Source organism: Poromitra crassiceps (assembly GCF_964638095.1).
Source record: "Poromitra crassiceps genome assembly, chromosome: 22".
Taxonomy (NCBI): domain Eukaryota; kingdom Metazoa; phylum Chordata; class Actinopteri; order Beryciformes; family Melamphaidae; genus Poromitra; species Poromitra crassiceps.
In genome coordinates this window covers 25,118,563-25,126,880 of record NC_139647.1, presented here as the reverse complement: position 1 = coordinate 25,126,880, position 8,318 = coordinate 25,118,563, and the positions used below count along the sequence as shown (strand labels likewise).

The 8,318-nt window shown below is 42.9% G+C and overlaps 1 long non-coding RNA gene across 1 annotated transcript; it reads right to left on the bottom strand.

Annotated features, from left to right (window-relative positions):
- Positions 1-2,190: 2,190 nt before the first annotated feature.
- Positions 2,191-5,443, bottom strand: LOC310795962. The gene is made up of 3 exons (XR_014553659.1): positions 5,349-5,443; positions 4,677-4,806; positions 2,191-2,805 (listed from the first exon to the last, which is right to left on the bottom strand). It is a non-coding gene; the product is annotated as an uncharacterized lncRNA (long non-coding RNA).
- Between the last annotated feature and the right edge of the window lie 2,875 nt (positions 5,444-8,318).

Sequence of the window (8,318 nt, the reverse complement as noted above, 5' to 3'; positions counted from 1 at the left end):
GTCACCCAAGAGAACAACACTGACATCTTGGAGATTATCACTTTAAAGTGACAGCCAACCTCTAATATTATAAGATAAACTGTTCTTTCCTCATCATTATGTTTCAATGACGTTACAGTTGACATGTTTATGGTTATGGTATAGTTGTGACAGAGAGCTATGTGAGGCAGCCATATGAAGGCACCTTATTGTAAACTAATCTACCTCTTGTTGTTGTTGTTGCTGCAGGAATTCACAGCATTACAGTGAGGAGAGTGTCAGTGAAGGCAGGAGGCTCCATCTCCATTCCTTGTCTCTATAATGCACAGTACATAAACAATGTGAAGTACTTGTGTCAAGGGTTTTTCTTCAACGGCTGCAGTCCTGTGGTCAAAACTAACCTACCAAGTCCTTCAGGAAGATTTTCTATATCTGATAACACCGACCAAAGAATCTTCACTGTGACCATTAATGACCTGGTGCCACAGAACACTGGTTATTTCTGGTGTGCTGTGGAGAGGATTATATTGCCACATGTTAGAAACAAATTCAACCTGGATGTCTCAGCAGGTAAGATCACCTTGTCTGCCTTGCATGTACAGTGGGTGCATTTGTAGGAGCGTAATGGACTTTCCCTTTTGCACCGGTCTGTAGAAATGTAAGATGTTTTTCAGTTTTGCTTTTATTTATACTTTATACTCATGTTCTTCCTCTATGCCTTTGTTTGTAAGATAAGCCCATTCTCTATGTGGACGAACAGGAGATACTAGGATTTGAAGGAGGGAGCGTGACTGCCAGTTGCCGCCATACTGATTCCTCTGGAGAAATGGCGTGGTGTGGACTGGACGGTGTCTGTGTGGGGCAGTCTGGATATTTAAATGGAACTAATGTGACAATCAATGCGAGTGCCTCTGTCTTCAATGTGACTATGAGTGAACTGAAGATAGAGAGCAGTGGTTGGTATTTGTGTCGTAAAGGAGCCGTAGATATGCCGGTGCAAATCACTGTTGAACAAAACTCATCAACGACTACAATGAGCCCTACCACAACAAGTAAGAATCAAACCATTTAATATTGCCACATACGATTGCCTATATGATGCATAATTTAAAAAAATCAAGCCATTAAGCAAACACACACAAATGTAACATAAGTCAAATTCCAAAATAGTTCCAAATTCCAATAATCATGACGTATAGAATCCATCCTTGTCATTTACTTTGGAAATGCCAGACATGCCAGAAAACCTCTAATAAATGCACTCTAGAGCTTAGAGACATTCAGAAAGCTGACAAGTTTTTAAGCATAACTCTGCATAATGTTAGTATCATTCATCCCAATCTTTGTTATTTACAGATTGAGTTGAGAATGCCGGACGAGAGAAGCTGAATACAGCCGGTGCGCCCAACAACCACTCGACTTTTCAAAACCACTAGTTTGTTTTCTAAATACTCCCCGTCTCCCTCTGATCTCTTCTTTGCGGACTAAAATTATATTTTCCAATTAAAGCTGTGAAGAAAAACTACGGTTGAGCTCTTGACCCTGGAGTCAATTAAGCAGATGAATTTATGATTGTGCGGTTTTCTTTTCACAAAAATGCTAGCCACTTGATAATCTCACTAGTGAAATATTGAATAACAATGCTTAAGCCCAGTGGTAAGGCAGACATGGGCAAAATACAGCCGCAGGGCAAGAACCGGCCTGTGGACCATCTCATTGCAGCCCACAACGTCAAAGGGGAAAAAAAGTGAATGATTAAAATAAGTCTGTAGTACTATTTATCTATTACATTTTGAAGTCAGTCTGCCTTGGGTCCATATTTATAACATAATACAATGCTTCATCAGTGACCTATGCAGAGGTGCACATCGGCAAAATGTAGGTTAGTGATACTGCTTTTAAGTGAATTGTTTTATGTAAGTAAATATTTTCATTCTAACACAGTAGGGGGGGGGGGGGGGGGGTGTGGCCCACTCTTGGTGTAAGGGTAAAGATGCACCTCGAGACCTGATGCACTCCTGCTGGTCTAGGATCAGATTCTACTAGAACTCCTGCATCTCCCAAACTTCCGCTTTCCACTGTCTATTGATTGAAAAGGAATACTTAAGTGCTTGACTGTCTCTTCAAAATTTGCTCAGTGGTTTCCTCATCTTACTAAAGAAAACGTGAAGAAACTCAAATCATCTTAATTTCTTTATTTCCTCATTTCATTACAAAAAGATCTCCTTTGGAAGAATTGCCGATAACTTATTTAAACTTTTTTTCTTGGGGAAATCAACTCTTCTTAACAGAGAGGAGAACACCTCTCATCCTCCATATGTGATGCACTGAACAGGCAAACACACGGGCATGGTTAGTAATGATGAATGTGTCAGTGCTACTGTTGATGGTTTAGCCTCAGTGCAAACACGCATGGCTAAACGTCATTACAGGATGAGAGCGGGTGTTGAGCAACAGGAAAGAGGAATGTACAAAAAACACAAATCAACTCAAATTCCATCAAGAAAAAGCACAAATAATGATCCTAGCTCACTGATAAAACATTAGCATGTCGGACAGTCAGAAAACAAACATCACAGGAAAATGAAGTGCAACGATCGTTCGCTTTACAGCCCTCAGTAGGAGTATCTGTCAGTGAGCGTTTTCTTTTGAGTGGCAAAAAAGGACAAACTGCATTTTTAAATTGTCAATTGGATTCATGAAATACCATGCCATGTTCAACAGTCTGATGTGATCCCCAATGACTCCTTGGAAACAAAAAAGAAAAAAATGTAAGACCTTCCTCCGTGTCTTCTTTAATTTTCTTGTCCTCATTTGCTTGCAATTCTGTAAGAGAGAGAGAGAATATACTTTGAGTTACTTCAACAGGAGAGAATAAGACATTTTATTTTCTATCACCATCACACATACTTAACATCTGATGACAAGGGCTGACTCATGCATTACTGTGTACAGCCTTCCACAACAAAGACGTCACTTGCCAAGAACACAGAGATTCTCATGGTGAATGTTAGCCTGGTAACCAGCCCAAATGAATCCTTCATTAGGGTCTGGACGCTTTGCTATCCGCCACGTATTTTTCAGCCCAAACTGATTGGTATCTGTGTCAATCATCGAACTACTTCGACAATTCTGCGCCAAAGAACTTAAATGGATAAGACCTGAAGCGAATACTTTGTTCCAACGATTATTCCACTGCAGCCCAATGACAGCAGTGTTGTGTGTCTGTTCTCACTTTGTTAAACTCTTTTCTGGTCCAGAGCTGGAAGACCGGAAACAGCCGCCATGACAGTCTGCCCGCATTGATAACATTTTTACTTTAGAGCCACAATATTGTTATAAATATCAACAAATAGCCAACATATATCAAAGCTGGTGGGCTTTATGGTAAGAGCGTCACTCGAACCGGTTGAGTTATATTAAACTGGTCATTCAGTGGCGTTTTACTGCCACATAACTAACATGCTAACAGCTAGCTAGCCTAGCTAGCAGCACTCGGCAATGCGTTATCGCATTATTATCCGTAATGTTAGATTAATTATTTACATGTAATAAGGTCCCACTGCCTACGTCGACCAGCCAATCAGGTGTCCCAGACAGTATGTGTCCTGAATAAACGCAGTGGATGGGCGTAGGTCCAGGCCCAGATGAAGAGTGTGACAACTGCGATTCATATGGGTCTGGAGGATACCAGGCTAGGTGAATGTCTAAGCACTGGACAATGCACATCTTGGCTCATGAACACAAAACATAATTAAACAGTGTGGTACAACCAAAACCATGGGCACTAAGCCTACAATGGAGGGATTAATAATGTGCTGGCACGGCCGTGATGGTAATGGTCATGGTGGGATGAGTGAGAGGCAAACCAGGGGAGGTCAAAGGTCAAATACACGTGAACACTCGGCACTAGAATGAGTGAGCACCACACAGCCATGCACGCTGCCGGCCATATGGAGATGCACTGGGATGCAGTCCATGAGGATGCCCTTACTTCAGCCTTGAAGCCCGACCATTTGTTACAAATGAGGCCTTTATCGTAGGCTCCTATACTTTGCCAACCTACTACTTTTCTCTGCGGCAATCCTGAAAGAGGAGTAAAGAGACATTTACAGCAGGGTGTTGAGAGAGGGGTTAAAAAGAGGCACCAACTACAAAAAGAATGGAAACTAGCTGGGACATGAAAATGACATTTCTGACCATCATTAATTGCAATCTACTAAAAAATATGGTTAAATGGGCTATGGCAAAAATGACAGGAGTCATTGGTTAATCTGGGGTAAAGGTGAGCAATTACAGGCTGACATCTTCAGCCAGCGATACAGGGCACACAATTGTCACTCTAGCCTTTTGAGGGCTCTGCATATTGTTGATGGCTTGAAGAAATTGCCCACTCAGATCATAACCTGGGTAACATTGCCTGGGAAGCACTTCTCTGCTGGTCCCAGTAGGCCTGCGCCCTCTACAGATGAAGGCTACACTCCACTAGCAGAGAGCCTGGCGTTGCCGTCGGCCTCTGGGGAACCTACTGAGGAGCTAGCGGTGCAGAATAGGCCCTTTAAGAACTACAGCGAGGCCTCAGGGGGACCAGGGGCCTTCTCCATCTGGAAGTGGCCACCAGCCTTTCTTCCTGGTATCAAGGGCTCTCTAGAAACCATGTGTTGGCCTGTGTGGCCATGCGCCATCAGGAGGCGTACCTCTTGACTGCTTTCTGGGCCAGCATACGGTTCCCGGCGAGGAAAGTTAGACTGCCGATGGTGGCCAGGTACTTCAGAGTCTGGAACATGTTGAGGTGAGTCCAGTAAACATACATCAGGCCCAGCATGGCTGAAACAAAACACCAAAGCGGGATTGAGCATGAACATGTAAACAAGAACAGCTGCTGAGCAGAGATTGAGCCATAGAATAACAATCAGATCAGATAAAAAATATGAATGTGGTGAATAGTGAGACAATCATTTAGAATTGTGCCACGAGGTACACGTTTGTCAATTTAAAAGATAACTTTGCAAGTCATGTCATGTCAGGAAAGTCACCATTTGTCATAAAACTTTTGCACTACAAGTTATAAATCAGAAAGACTACACAAAACAGTCATAAGTAACGTCATAACTTTCTCTCATGCCAGGCCATGCTGTTGTTACGTAAATAGTATGTGAGACGAGAGATGTAGTTGATTGAGCGGTTTCATCTGAAGCTCAGATCCAGGGTTCCACGTCACAGTGAGTGGAACAGGAGAATAACCATCACTCACAGACAGATCCAGGGTTCCACGTCACAGTGAGTGGAACAGGAGAATAACCATCACTCACAGACAGATCCTACTGTGCTATGCTCGTCTCTATTACATCACCTTGTGAGATACTCACTTGGTCACTATAGTTAGTTTAGTGATCTCAACAATGTATTCACGAGTTTCCTGATGAGACCGTGGGCGCTTCCATGACACCCTCCCTCCCTGTTTCCAGCTGCTGTTGCCTGTTTCCGCCCAGGACCGTTCATAGCGAAAGAGACTGAAAATAATCATAATAATTGTTGTGACTTTGTACCTACCTATGTCTTGTAATGGAGCCCCCCTGCATAATAATTTCACACGTGCATAATTGTACAAAACGGAGTGACAATATCTTGAATCTTGAAAGAGAGAGACCGCGAAAGCACCGTTCAATGACCAAATAATAAGAGTTCCGGTTTGGACGTTTAGCCTTCAAAACAAAAGCGGACATACCGTACTATGTTTAGCAATTTCGGCTAAAATAAGCCCGTACAGTACGAGTGAATTGACATTCACCTCGTTTTTGTAAAATATCGCCGCTATGCAACCACACAACGTTACTATTTTTAGCCATTTCGGATAAATAAGCCAAACGTTCCCACTCTTTGACAGTGGCGTGCACATCCTTGCTAGTGAAAAAAATGTAAACAGGAAGTCGACAACCGGCAACGGCTGAGAATCATGGGAAACGTAGTTTCCTCCTGGTCTATTGTCCGGGAAGCGATATTTGTTTCCAATGATGGCGAAGGCGTGATCCGCCCCTCTCTGCCTCTGATTGGCTGACTGCATTCGGCCAAGCGGATGTGATTGGATGAACGTTTGACGCTGGGCCAATCAGAGGCAGAGAGGGGCGGGTCATGCCTTCGCTATCATGGGGAAAAAATATCGTGTTCTTCTTCTTCTTCTTGTTTGGTTTTACGGCGGTTGGCATCCAAGATGTTGCATTACCGCCTCCTTCTGGACTAATCCATCCAATGTTTCCCTACTCCATTACAGTCTTGTTAATTATTAGTCCAGTTTCTCTCAAAAACGGACCAGTATAGTTTCTTTCCCTCCACTGCTCCCACACATCCCATTATATCCTTCACACTGCAGGGCTGGCGCGTGCGCCATCGAAAAATGTGGGACATTTGAAGCCAGATTTAGAGAAATAACTCATTTTAAATGAACAGTTGTGATGTCATTATTCAGTCTTAACCACCAATATCTGAGCATTTGCTCTTCTTTTTGCAATTCCAGCATGGGCCACACAGGGGGTTAGAATTTGTAGAAGCAATAAAATCATTGTCAAGTCTTCTTGGAGTGTGATCTGATATTAATAAGTGTCAGTAGTGTCACATTAATATGAACTAGGCTATTCTGAGGCAGAGTAACATGTACTGTACAGTACATAGGCTTGACTCCAGCCTATAAACTACCTCCAACCGCTAGAGGTAGTTTATATAGAAGAGTATATATAACTGATAACAGCAGGGGGTCGCCCTCAGGCCTGATCCACTATGCGGTGAAGATGTCCACACAGAGAGCAGGTGTGTGTCTGCTGGATACGGCTGAACTTGACTGTTATGTGGAGGCTTAAGCTACAGTACCTGAAATGTGTGAGTGTCTGAAGTGTGTGCTGAGCTAATAAAAACATGAATCTTACATGCAGCGTTTAAAATGTACAGTAAAGGTTATCCTTGAATGAATTATGTTGGTTGTTCCTCTTCCTGTGCTTGAATGTGTGTTTAAAACATAATGGTAAATCAATATTAAAACTTGATATTCAGTCTGTTTATTTGACCATCATCAAATGAAATACACCCTTACATCCTACACAATACACAATACATCCTTGTGGACAATTCTGAATATTCATAGGTGGATTATGACATGAGGGGCCCGGGCCCCTGGGTCTGGATGTATGAAGGGCCCCCCTCACAGCACACATATGCAAAAGACCAGACATACACTCACCTGCATCTCAACAGGATTTACAGCACAGACACCTGAACACTCAAAGCCAACAGCACAATAACAAGAAATAAACTCACTTGTATCTAACACAGGATTTACAGCACAGGTAGACTCAATTAAAGCCAAAAGCACAATAACCCTCTATAATTGTCCATACACTTATGGAACATTTAATAAAAAATAAACGGTTGGGGCCCTAAGGGATCAGTTGGTCCCAGGCCTGGGCAAGAGACGTGGTGGCCCTGTGAAGAGGCTCTGGGTTATGGGCCCCCTGAACTCTTGGGCCCCTGGCCTGGGCCCGGTAGGCCCGATCGATAATACATCCCTGTGAATATTAACAATTCCTATTCACAAAGATTTTCTTTCTTTCTTTCTTTCTAATGACCTCTCTTTGTTATCCTTTGACTAGTGTTTAGTTGGGAATTAACAGGGTAAGTGTGCAGGTTGGCATGCAAGTTATTACTAGTGAAAACACACACGTGCATGTATGCACACGCACACACACCCTCCACAGATGGTTGTTGTCACTCAGGAGGTGAGGAGGAAGGAGAATGATTGGTGCAGCCTTTTCTCCTGACAGGGGGGTTATCAGGAGTCACCTGGCAACCGTCACCTCCGTGCGGGGACAACAGTCTTTCACCCCCAGTGGGATTGGGTGGGTGAGGTGTCTGAATGACAGCCAAGCTCTCTGTCCAGTCTATGTCTGCAATCAACCAATCAGCTGGAGGCTGAGACAGAGCCGGTCAACCACAGCAGAGCACTAATTGTTCTGTCTCTATTCACTAAAAACTCTCTTCTCTCTAATTGAGACTTGCCAACGCTACATGCATACAAGCTGTATGTAGAAAGAGAAACACAATGAAGATATCCAGCTGAAGAACTATATGACATGGTTTCCTGTAGTAGTGAGGTGGCATTGCATATAGGATATAATAAAGGTGATGTACAGATGCACTGACTTGATCTTTTCTTAACTGGAGTTTGAACCAGAAAAACCTTGTTTATTTTATTAATACATTGATTTAATTAATACAATAAGCACAACCCTACAGATGGCTTCATAACAATATTAGATCAAATGAAAGTTCAGGTGTCACATATTCCATCA